Genomic DNA, 11,702 nt, shown 5'->3' on the forward strand with positions numbered 1-11,702 from the left:
TGATTTATTTGTACAAATATCCATCAAGATAATCATACTTGTCTGAGTTTCTATTTTTACAGTTGAAATTAGGAGTGTTGTGATACACTAGCTCTATGATACGATACAACTATCGCAATTCGGTACATATCACGATGTATGATAGCGTCACTGTTCTCTCTAAAAGTAATCCGTGCTGAATATTTTAACTATAAAGACACAAATTATTCTGTACTATATATTGTAAATCTCTTTTGTGGTATATGCTTTATGTTTGCATGTTTCATAAATCATATTAGTCCGGCGGCTAAGGGACAAATTTTAGGGGAATCATGCACTTTTATACAAAAGCGCCAAAACTTTATCAGAGGTACCAACCCGTTCACATTTCTCCGCCAACCCGTTCACATTTCTCCACCAACCCGTTCACATTTCTAACCGTTTTTCCCCACTCGGCGACACACCCGCCGAGGATCAAACTCTGGTTATTGGCGACTCTGTTTTGAGAAATGTGAAGTTAGCGACACCAGCAACCATAGTCAGTTGTCTTCCGGGGGCCAGAGCAGGCGACACTGAAGGAAATTTGAAACTGCTGGCTAAGGCTAAGCGTAAATTTGGTAAGATTGTAATTCACGTCGGCAGTAATGACACCCGGTTACGCCAATTGGAGGTCACTAAAATTAACATTGAATCGGTGTGTAACTTTGCAAAAACAATGTCGGACTCTGTAGTTTTCTCTGGGCCCCTCCCCAATTGGACCGGGAGTGACATGTTTAGCCGCATGTTCTCCCTGAATTGCTGGCTGTCTGAGTGGTGTCCAAAAAATGAGGTGGGCTTCATAGATAATTGGCAAAGCTTCTGGGGAAAACCTGGTCTTGTTAGGAGAGACGGCATCCATCCCACTTTGGACGGAGCAGCTCTCATTTCTAGAAATCTGGCCAATTTTCTTAAATCCTCCAAACCGTGACCAGAGTTGTAGTCTTACACACCTCTCTGCAGCTTCTCTCCCCCTGCCATCCCCTCATTACCCCATCCCCGTAGAGACGGTGCCTGCTCCCAGACCACCAATAACCAGCAAAAATCTATTTAAGCATAAAAATTCAAAAAGAAAAAATAATACAGCACCTTCAACTGCACCACAGACTAAAACAGTTAAATGTGGTCTATTAAACATTAGGTCTCTCTCTTCTAAGTCCCTGTTAGTAAATGATATAATAATTGATCAACATATTGATTTATTCTGCCTTACAGAAACCTGGTTACAGCAGGATGAATATGTTAGTTTAAATGAGTCAACACCCCCGAGTCTCACTAACTGCCAGAACGCTCGTAGCACGGGCCGAGGCGGAGGATTAGCAGCAATCTTCCATTCCAGTTTATTAATTAATACAAAACCCAGACAGAGCTTTAATTCATTTGAAAGCTTGACTCTTAGTCTTGTCCATCCAAATTGGAAGTCCCAAAAACCAGTTTTATTATCTATCGTCCACCTGGTCGTTACTGTGAGTTTCTCTGTGAATTTTCAGACCTTTTGTCTGACTTAGTGCTTAGCTCAGATAAGATAATTATAGTGGGCGATTTTAACATTCACACAGATGCTGAGAATGACAGCCTCAACACTGCATTTAATCTATTATTAGACTCAATTGGCTTTGCTCAAAATGTAAATGAGTCCACCCACCACTTTAATCATATCTTAGATCTTGTTCTGACTTATGGTATGGAAATTGAAGACTTAACAGTATTCCCTGAAAACTCCCTTCTGTCTGATCATTTCTTAATAACATTTACATTTACTCTGATGGACTACCCAGCAGTGGGGAATAAGTTTCATTACACTAGAAGTCTTTCAGAAAGCGCTGTAACTAGGTTTAAGGATATGATTCCTTCTTTATGTTCTCTAATGCCATATACCAACACAATGCAGAGTAGCTACCTAAACTCTGTGAGTGAGATAGAGTATCTTGTCAATAGTTTTACATCCTCATTGAAGACGACTTTGGATGCTGTAGCTCCTCTGAAAAAGAGAGCCTTAAATCAGAAGTGCCTGACTCCGTGGTATAACTCACAAACTCGCAGCTTAAAGCAGATAACCCGTAAGTTGGAGAGGAAATGGCATCTCACTATTTTAGAAGATCTTCACTTAGCCTGGAAAAAGAGTCTGTTGCTCTATAAAAAAAAAAAGCCCTCCGTAAAGCTAGGACATCTTACTACTCATCACTAATTGAAGAAAATAAGAACAACCCCAGGTTTCTTTTCAGCACTGTAGCCAGGCTGACAGAGTCAGAGCTCTATTGAGCCGAGTATTCCTTTAACTTTAACTAGTAATGACTTCATGACTTTCTTTGCTAATAAAATTCTAACTATTAGAGAAAACATTACTCATAACCATCCCAAAGACATATCGTTATCTTTGGCTGCTTTCAGTGATGCCGGTATTTGGTTAGACTCTTTCTCTCCGATTGTTCTGAGTTATTTTCATTAGTTACTTCCTCCAAACCATCAACATGTCTATTAGACCCCATTCCTACCAGGCTGCTCAAGGAAGCCCTACCATTAATTAATGCTTCGATCTTAAATATGATCAATCTATCTTTATTAGTTGGCTATGTACCACAGGCTTTTAAGGTGGCAGTAATTAAACCATTACTTAAAAAGCCATCACTTGACCCAGCTATCTTAGCTAATTATAGGCCAATCTCCAACCTTCCTTTTCTCTCAAAAATTCTTGAAAGGGTAGTTGTAAAACAGCTAACTGATCATCTGAAGAGGAATGGTCTATTTGAAGAATTTCAGTCAGGTTTTAGAATCCATCATAGTAGAGAAACAGCATTAGTGAAGGTTACAAATGATCATCTTTTGGCCTCAGACAGTGGACTCATCTCTGTGCTTGTTCTGTTAGACCTCAGTGCTGCTTTTGATACTGTTGACCATAACATTTTATTACAGAGATTAGAGCATGCCATAGGTATTAAAGGCACTGCGCTGCAGTCGTTTGAATCATATTTATCTAATAGATTACAATTTGTTCATGTAAATGGGGAATCTTCTTCACAGACTAAGGTTAATTATGGAGTTCCACAAGGTTCTGTGCTAGGACCAATTTTATTCACTTTATACATGTTTCCCTTAGGCAGTATTATTAGACAACAATGCTTAAATTTTCATTGTTACGCAGATGAGACCCAGCTTTATCTATCCATGAAGCCAGAGGACACACACCAATTAGCTAAACTGCAGGATTGTCTTACAGACATAAAGACATGGATGACCTCTAATTTCCTGCTTTTAAATTCAGATAAAACTGAAGTTATTGTACTTGGCCCCACAAATCTTAGAAACATGGTGTCTAACCAGATCCTTACTCTGGATGGCATTACCCTGACCTCTAGTAAAACTGTGAGAAATCTTGGAGTCATTTTTGATCAGGATATGTCCTTCAATGCGCATATTAAGCAAATATGTAGGACTGCTTTTTTGCATTTGCGCAATATCTCTAAAATTAGAAAGGTCTTGTCTCAGAGTGATGCTGAAAAACTAATTCATGCATTTATCTCCTCTAGGCTGGACTATTGTAATTCATTATTATCAGGTTGTCCTAAAAGTTCCCTGAAAAACCTTCAGTTAATTCAAAATGCTACAGCTAGAGTACTGACAGGGACTAGGAGAGAGCATATCTCACCCATATTGGCCTCTCTTCATTGGCTTCCTGTTAATTGTAGAATAGAATTTAAAATTCTTCTTACTTATAATAATCAGGTCCCATCTTATCTTAGGGACCTCATAGTACCATATCACCCCAATAGAGCGCTTCGCTCTCAGACTGCAGGCTTACTTGTAGTTCCTAGGGTTTGTAAGAGTAGAATGGGAGGCAGAGCCTTCAGCTTTCAGGCTCCTCTCCTGTGGAACCAGCTCCCAATTCAGATCAGGGAGACAGACACCCTCTCTACTTTTAAGATTAGGCTTAAAACTTTCCTTTTTGCTAAAGCTTATAGTTAGGGCTGGATCAGGTGACCCTGAACCATCCCTTAGTTATGCTGCTATAGACTTAGACTGCTGGGGGGTTCCCATGATGCACTGAGTGTTTCTTTCTCTTTTTGCTCTGTATGCACCACTCTGCATTTAATCATTAGTGATTGTTCTCTCCCTCAGCCCCAACCAGTCCCAGCAGAAGACTGCCCCTCCCTGAGCCTGGTTCTGCTGGAGGTTTCTTCCTGTTAAAAGGGAGTTTTTCCTTCCCACTGTCGCCAAGTGCTTGCTCACAGGGGGTCGTTTTGACCATTGGGGTTTTTCCGTAATTATTGTATGGCCTTGCCTTACAACATAAAGCGCCTTGGGGCAGCTGTTTGTTGTGATTTGGCGCTATATAAATAAAATTGATTTGATTTTGATTTTGACTTTATAGTGTCCTGAAGTATATAAGATTGGGAGACATTGAATCCATAAACGTCTACACTCTTAAAAACTTGGGTTTAAGAGAATAACCATTTTCAGCCTTCTACAGCATATAATTCATGACAAACTCTTATTCAAATGTCTTTATAACTTCATAATATAAACTTGAAGGTTATGAAAAATGTATTAAGGCTAAGTAGGGATGCTTCGAATGTACTTCAGTGTGCTTACACTCTTAAAAAAAAAAAAAAAAAAAAAAAAAAGCGTTAATCTAGGGAAAGTGACTAAATATTGTCTAACTCATTGTGAATATCAATATACCTATGCAATATAGCTGTTTGCGAGCATAGGGCAAAGGAAAGATGCTACTCATGCACTCTAACATATTTACACTCTAAAATAACAACAGTGTTTGAACGGAAAGAAATGCTTTTTTATTAATTACAAGAAATCAATTTTGTTTTTATGGCCATAACCATTATTATTATTGTTGTTGTTATCATTATTATTTTATGTTGTATTTTTTAACTGAAAACATTGTAAATACCTGGTTGGCAAACTTCCTAGATATACACAAATGTTTCATGAATATTTTTAATGAACTACTCTCTACAGCTTTCATGCTAGGAAGATCACAGTGACCTAATTTTACGTCTCAGAGGTAGAGGCCTGTTAAAGATCCCTACAGGCCTGAAATGAGTCCTGTACCTCTTTCCATTTTGAAACATACCACCCTGCTAATGTATAAGGATGTACGATGACATATGACGCCGCACGACGGATGATACATGATCACATAAGCTGTCCAATCTTTATCACTTGCCCCCTACATAATAACCATATGATCGTATTGTCATATGAATAGCAAAATATACACTGTATTATAACCATGCAAACACCCTTTTAAAAAAAGCAGGATACAGGGCTAAAATCAAATGTCTCCTGCTTTGACATGACTTAATATAACCTAAAGAGTCCCTGGACAAAGTTTGGTGCTTTTGTAAAAAAAAAAGTGCATGATTCTATCCCTTAACTGCTGGACTATATAGGATTCTTCTGAAACAGGTTATTTCATCAGTGCAGTGGTTGACTTTTCATTGTATCACATCACTTTTTAAAAACACATGATTTCAACACAGGCTTCATAATTCAATTATTACTTTTCAACATGCATCAGAAAGATCAGTTAGTTTAGATCTGCTTTCTGCAAAAACATTCTGTTAACAGGCTACATATTTTTGCATGATTTGACATTTACAAGAGTTTAGAAAGTTTTCTTTGATATGCAACTACAGACCAACATGGGCACATAATTATTTTTATGCGCACGTCTTTCCTGACAGCTTTCTTACCCCATACATTTCTATGTCCCGCCGTTGAGGTGACAGAAGACAAACAGAATCGGCACCAAAGTGCTTTCCAGGACCCGCACACATGTACATGAGTGTACAACTAGAGAATCACTTTCAATTTCATTCTTGTTACCAGATGTTCACTCATGTTCCTGAAACACTTTTGTAAAAAAAAAAAAAAAATCACATTTTTAATAAGTATTTTCTGTCCATCATTTACGAGGGCTGTCAATAAAGTAACGGCCCTTTTTATTTTTTTTCAAAAACTATATGGATTTCATTCATATGTTTTTACGTCAGACATGCTTGAACCCTCGTGCGCATGCGTGAGTTTTTCCACGCCTGTCGGTGACGTCATTCGCCTGTGAGCACTCCTTGTGGGAGGAGTCGTCCAGCCCCTCGTCGGAATTCCTTTGTCTGAGAAGTTGCTGAGAGACTGGTGCGTTGTTTGATCAAAATTTTTTCTAAACCTGTGAGACACATCGAAGTGGACACGGTTCGAAAAATTAAGCTGGTTTTCAGTGAAAATTTTAACGGCTGATGAGAGATTTTGAGGTGATTCTGTCGCTTTAAGGACTTCCCACGGTGCGAGACGTTGCTCAGCACTCTCAGCCGCCGTCGTCAGCCTGTTTCAAGCTGAAAACCTCCACATTTCAGGCTCTATTGATCCAGGACGTCGTGAGAGAACAGAGAAGTTTCAGAAGAAGTCGGTTTCAGCATTTTATCCGGATATTCCACTGTTAAAGGAGATTTTTTAATGAAAGACGTGCGGACGGATCCGCGCGTCGGGACGCAGCCGACGCGGTGCGGCGGCACAGGAAAAACACCTCCGTGTTGATACCATTTGTAAAATCCAGGCGGCTTTTGATGGCTTTCAGTGGAGTGAGTATATGAGAAATTGTTTAACAGGCAGGACATGTTCCAACTTGTCCTTAAGGCTTTCAACAGAGGTGTTTTTCCTGTGGCGGAGCATCGCGGCGGCTGCGTCCCGACGCGCGGACCCGTCCGCACGTCTTTCATTAAAAAAAATCTCCTTTAACAGTGGAATATCCGGATAAAATGCTGAAACCGACTTCTTCTGAAACTTCTCTGTTCTCTCACGATGTCCTGGATCAATAGAACCTGAAATGTGGAGGTTTTCAGCTTGACAGGCTGACGATGGCGGCTGAGAGCGCTGAGCGACGTCTCGCACCGTGGGAAGTCCTTAAAGCGACAGAATCACCTCAAAATCTCTCATCAGCCGTTAAAAGTTTCACTGAAAACCAGCTTAATTTTTCGAACCATGTCCACTTCGATGTGTCTCACAGGTTTAGAAAAAATTTTGATCAAACAAAGCGCCAGTCTCTCAGCAACTTCTCAGACAAAGGAATTCCGACGAGGGGCTGGACGACTCCTCCCACAAGGAGTGCTCACAGGCAAATGACGTCACCGACAGGCGTGGAAAAACTCACGCATGCGCACGAGGGTTCAAGCATGTCTGACGTAAAAACATATGAATGAAATCCATATAGTTTTTGAAAAAAAATAAAAAGGACCGTTACTTTATTGACAGCCCTCGTATATTGTTCTTTCAAAAAAAATGCATGATTAATATATATAATATATATATATATATATATATATATATTTCACATCAGTCTATTTAAAATGAAAAATGTTTCTGCATTTTTAGAAAAATGCAGCTTGTGTGCCATTAAAGTGATTTTATTCACTCATATCAGTTGTTTAAACAGTCACTCCTTGTTTCCGTTTTTGAGAGAAAACCAAAGGAAATTGTTGACCTGCTGAGAAATCTGCTGAAAAAATAAAATAAAATAAAACACTGAGATGGACATACACATTATCAATAGTTAAATGTGTTTGTTATTATATGAAGATTTAAAAAAGGTTGAAAAATTAAGCTTAATTTTCAAGAGTTGCAGGAAGTAAATGGCATCCATTCTGCAGAATGGCTCAACCATTGTGAAGTAGGGTGTCTGACAAAGGAATTAATCTTCACAAACTGGTATATGTTGATTAGCAAAAACGGGCAAAGCCAGAGAGCTTTTTTTTTTTTAAAGACTTGACCTTTGTCTGCTGATATAGCACATTTTTTGGTTTAGCTCTTATTGAGTGTATTTACTTTATAAAAAAACATTTACACAAAGCATATGGAAATTTGTGAAATACATGGGAATCACATGATTTAATATAAACCCCAAAACATATGTGTAACAATAATTCTTTTGTCAAACATAAAGTGGATTCTCACCCAGGCTGAATTGTGAGTTCACCAATCTTCCACGTGTTGTCTGATCTGCGTTGGTCGGCTGCGATCCTTTCTTCTGGTTGGTAAAAATGTCTTGAAAGGCAAACACAATATTTGTGTGACCATTATTTAGTGTCTGAGAACTTGCTTCTTGAATCTAATCAGATTTTAAATCATTTTATGGAATGTTTAAAAAAAAATCTGATTATTATAAATTAGTTTCTTGAAATACAGTATACTGTTCATTAAAAAAGTTAAGAACCTTTAATCAAGACTGAAATAATTTTGCAAAATACTATGAATGTTAATATAATAAAACATTTTGAAAAGACAGTTTTTGTGAGTCACACTCGACTCACATCCCAAAATGAAGCTGGGCTGGGTTTAATAAGTCAGTATAATTTCTTGTCATAGTATATTAAGCGTATTGAAATTGCATCACACAGGACACCAGAAATTGCAATGGATGTAAGTTAAAATAATATTTAATTAAATACTGAATTTAATTAAATACCTCTAAAGGGGCAACACCTGCATACCACAGGAACTTGATCATGTTATCATCAATATTAATTAGCAGCCTATCGCAGGGCCGCATATGGACGGACAAACACATTCATACCAGTGGCGGCTGCTGGTCTTTCAAAGAGAGGAAGCTCATTGATGGCACACATCATAAAATTTGTCAGTTTATTTATATGGGCAGGCCTTTTGTACAGCTCGCTCCTATCTAGTAAATCTGTGGAACGGCGGCTTGCCTTCTACAGGAAAATGCGTTGACCACAGACCGCATGAGAAAAAGATTTCTGAGGAGTTAACAAAATAGTCAGTTGATTTGTGATAAGTAGCTGATAGTGAACAAACTCGTCTTCAAGATGAACGTGTTCTAACGCATTTGTAGTTAATGAAATGTTAAACTGTACATATTGGACCATTTAATTTTTTGACATTTGAGGGGAAGCTGAGCTTCCCTTGCAGTCTGAGAGAAATTGCCTCTGATTCATACATTCATACTGGGAGAAGATGCAAATTTCACGCAGAAAAGATCAGGTGGGAAGCGATCCCAGGACCTTTTTGCTGTGAGGCAAAGAGTGAACCTTCAGCGATTAATTAATAAGGGATTATGAAATAAATCACCAAATATTTTGATCACTGAATCAATTTTCAGGTTACAAATAAAATTACTTTAACTCAATAGTAATTTCAGACTTTCTGGAGCTGTGTTACTGATGGTTTGTGACAAAAATTTCACCTATAAACCTGAATTTACCTTAAAAATGAAAAGACGTCTCTGGACTGCATAAAGAATAACCTGCAAAGAAACAAAGGCAGAGGTAAGGTCAGCCAGACAACAACTGGTAAAACTAGAACACAATTTATAAACCTTCCAAATAATGAGCCAGATCATAATATCAATTATAGACTTTTGATTTTGGTGTACCCGTGATTATGCGGACATGATGGTCCGCATAATCACAGGTACACCAAAATCAAAAGTCACGGGTACACTAAGGTACACCTTTATTATATGGTAAACAAGGAGTTTGTCAAACATACTAAAACTGAAAAATCAATCTCAAGTTTCAACTCTTTATTATCACTGTCATACTGCACGAACTGACATCCCATAGATCGACTGGAGATGCCTGTTAAGTTCGTGACGAACAGTCATCAGGCTTGTTTTCTTATAAAGTTCACCATTCGCCTGTCTCGCTTCCTCATAAATCGACCGAGAACTCCGTCAAGCATCCGTCTGTCATCAGTTTCAAAGTTGGGCGCATGTCCCTTTTCAGTGACGTACTTGCAAAACAGGTTGGCTGCTGACTGTATATTTCTGCGGGTGTTCTTCACATCTTCGTGTAAAATTTGTTTTAAGTCAGGGTCGCTAACAGCACAGCCGGCCAAAGAGTGGGCCACCGGTCCTTAAACAGTTTTGTTGGTATAGGATCAGATAAACAGGTTCTGCTTTTTGCTGACGTTACAAGTTTCATCAGCAAGCCTAAAGAGATACTCTCAAATTCTGTAATTCTTGGTAATACCTCAGTAATTGCGCCCACCTCAATAGCACGGTGTAGTGGCTGGGTTAAGGCATGCTGGGATATGTTTTACGTAATATCTTCTATTTGCTTCTCAAAGTAATCCAGGAAATCTTGTGCTGTAAAAGGAGAGCGACTTACAGGTGGTTGTCCATGAATAAGCGTTGCCACCATCTCAAACAAGAACTCTGAGTTATGCTTGTTTTTGTTGATCAAATCAGAGTAATAGATCTGCTTTGTAGCCAGTAATGCATGCTTAGAGCCTAAGACAGCATCACACCACGCAAGGTGGAATACTTCTAATTTTGAACGATGCCAGTTCCATTTTAGACCTCTAGTCTTATGCTTGAGGTCACACAGGTAATCATTGAACCAAGGTGACTGTGTTTTGGGGGAGCACGGTTTTAGCACAGGTGGCGCAATCATGTCAAGTGCAGTTTTGAGCACTGAGTTTAAACTATCCACAAGACTGTCTACTGATTGGGTATTTTCCAAATGTGAAGCTAAGACATCAGGCAGTCTAGCTTCGAGTTCAGTCTTAGTTGAGGAGTTGATGCGTCATCGTAGTGATATATAAGTTTGTTGTCCACTAAACACGGCAGCGAAAATGTAAACTTAATAAGTGAGTGATCAGAGACCACTGATGTAAGAAGCATGATGTCAGTATTCAAGACAGCAATACCACATGCGAGAACCAAATCCAGGGTATTTCCACTAATGTGCGTCGAGTCCCAAATGCATTACTGAAATCCTAATGCATCCACATTTTCCATAAATTATTTGCAGAGGGGATCACAAGGCTTATTTATATGAACATTAAAGTCACCAATGATCAGAATGTTATCTGCACTCGTTGACAAGTTAGAGATGAACAAACCAAATTCATCTAAGAATTCAGAATATGGGCCAGGAGGCCTATATACAGTGACAAAGTAATACAGCTGATTTTTATTCTTCTGACCTTAGCAATGCGTAATATCCTGAGCAGAGCAGAGAATCAGATGCCCAAAGTTATATTTGCGACCCCAAACAGCTAATAAGCTAAACCTAGATTTATAAATAATAAAATAATAAAAAATAATAATAGCAACACCCCTGCCTTGCTTCGCATCATGAGGGACGTGACAAAATTTATATGCTGTGGGCAGGCCTCATTTAAAGGGAGGACAGCTGTAGAATTAAGCCAGGTTACACATAACCCAATCATATCTCAGTGGTGATCAATAATTAGATCATTAATAAACAGTGATTTTGAGGATAGTGATCTTATGTTAATGAGACCAAGACTAAGGACCTCATTGGGGTTGACAGTTGAACTGTTTGGGTTTAGGGGTGGTTCCAGTGTAGCATATATAAGATGCCGAGAAGTAGGTTTAGGTTTGAGACATTCCACACACGTTGTAGGTAGCAGACAGTTGAAGTTGACATGAAATCTTTGATATTGCTGAAACAGCCATTGGGCCATCCTCAATTTCAACATCATCCAATGTAGTAATGGGTATTAAGTTTGCAAAGCATATCCCTCTATGATTTTGATGGACACATATAGGGAAGCAGGCCACAGTCTCAACATGTTGAATTTCCCTCCCCAGCAGATAAACTGCACTATCACCATAGTGGATTTTCTGCACTAATTTCCCTGCGATGCTAATGGATTCCAAACCCACATTTGTCGTAAGAATTGCAGGGTCT

The sequence above is a fragment of the Thalassophryne amazonica genome, chromosome 2 (genome assembly GCF_902500255.1).
Source record: "Thalassophryne amazonica chromosome 2, fThaAma1.1, whole genome shotgun sequence".
NCBI lineage: Eukaryota > Metazoa > Chordata > Actinopteri > Batrachoidiformes > Batrachoididae > Thalassophryne > Thalassophryne amazonica.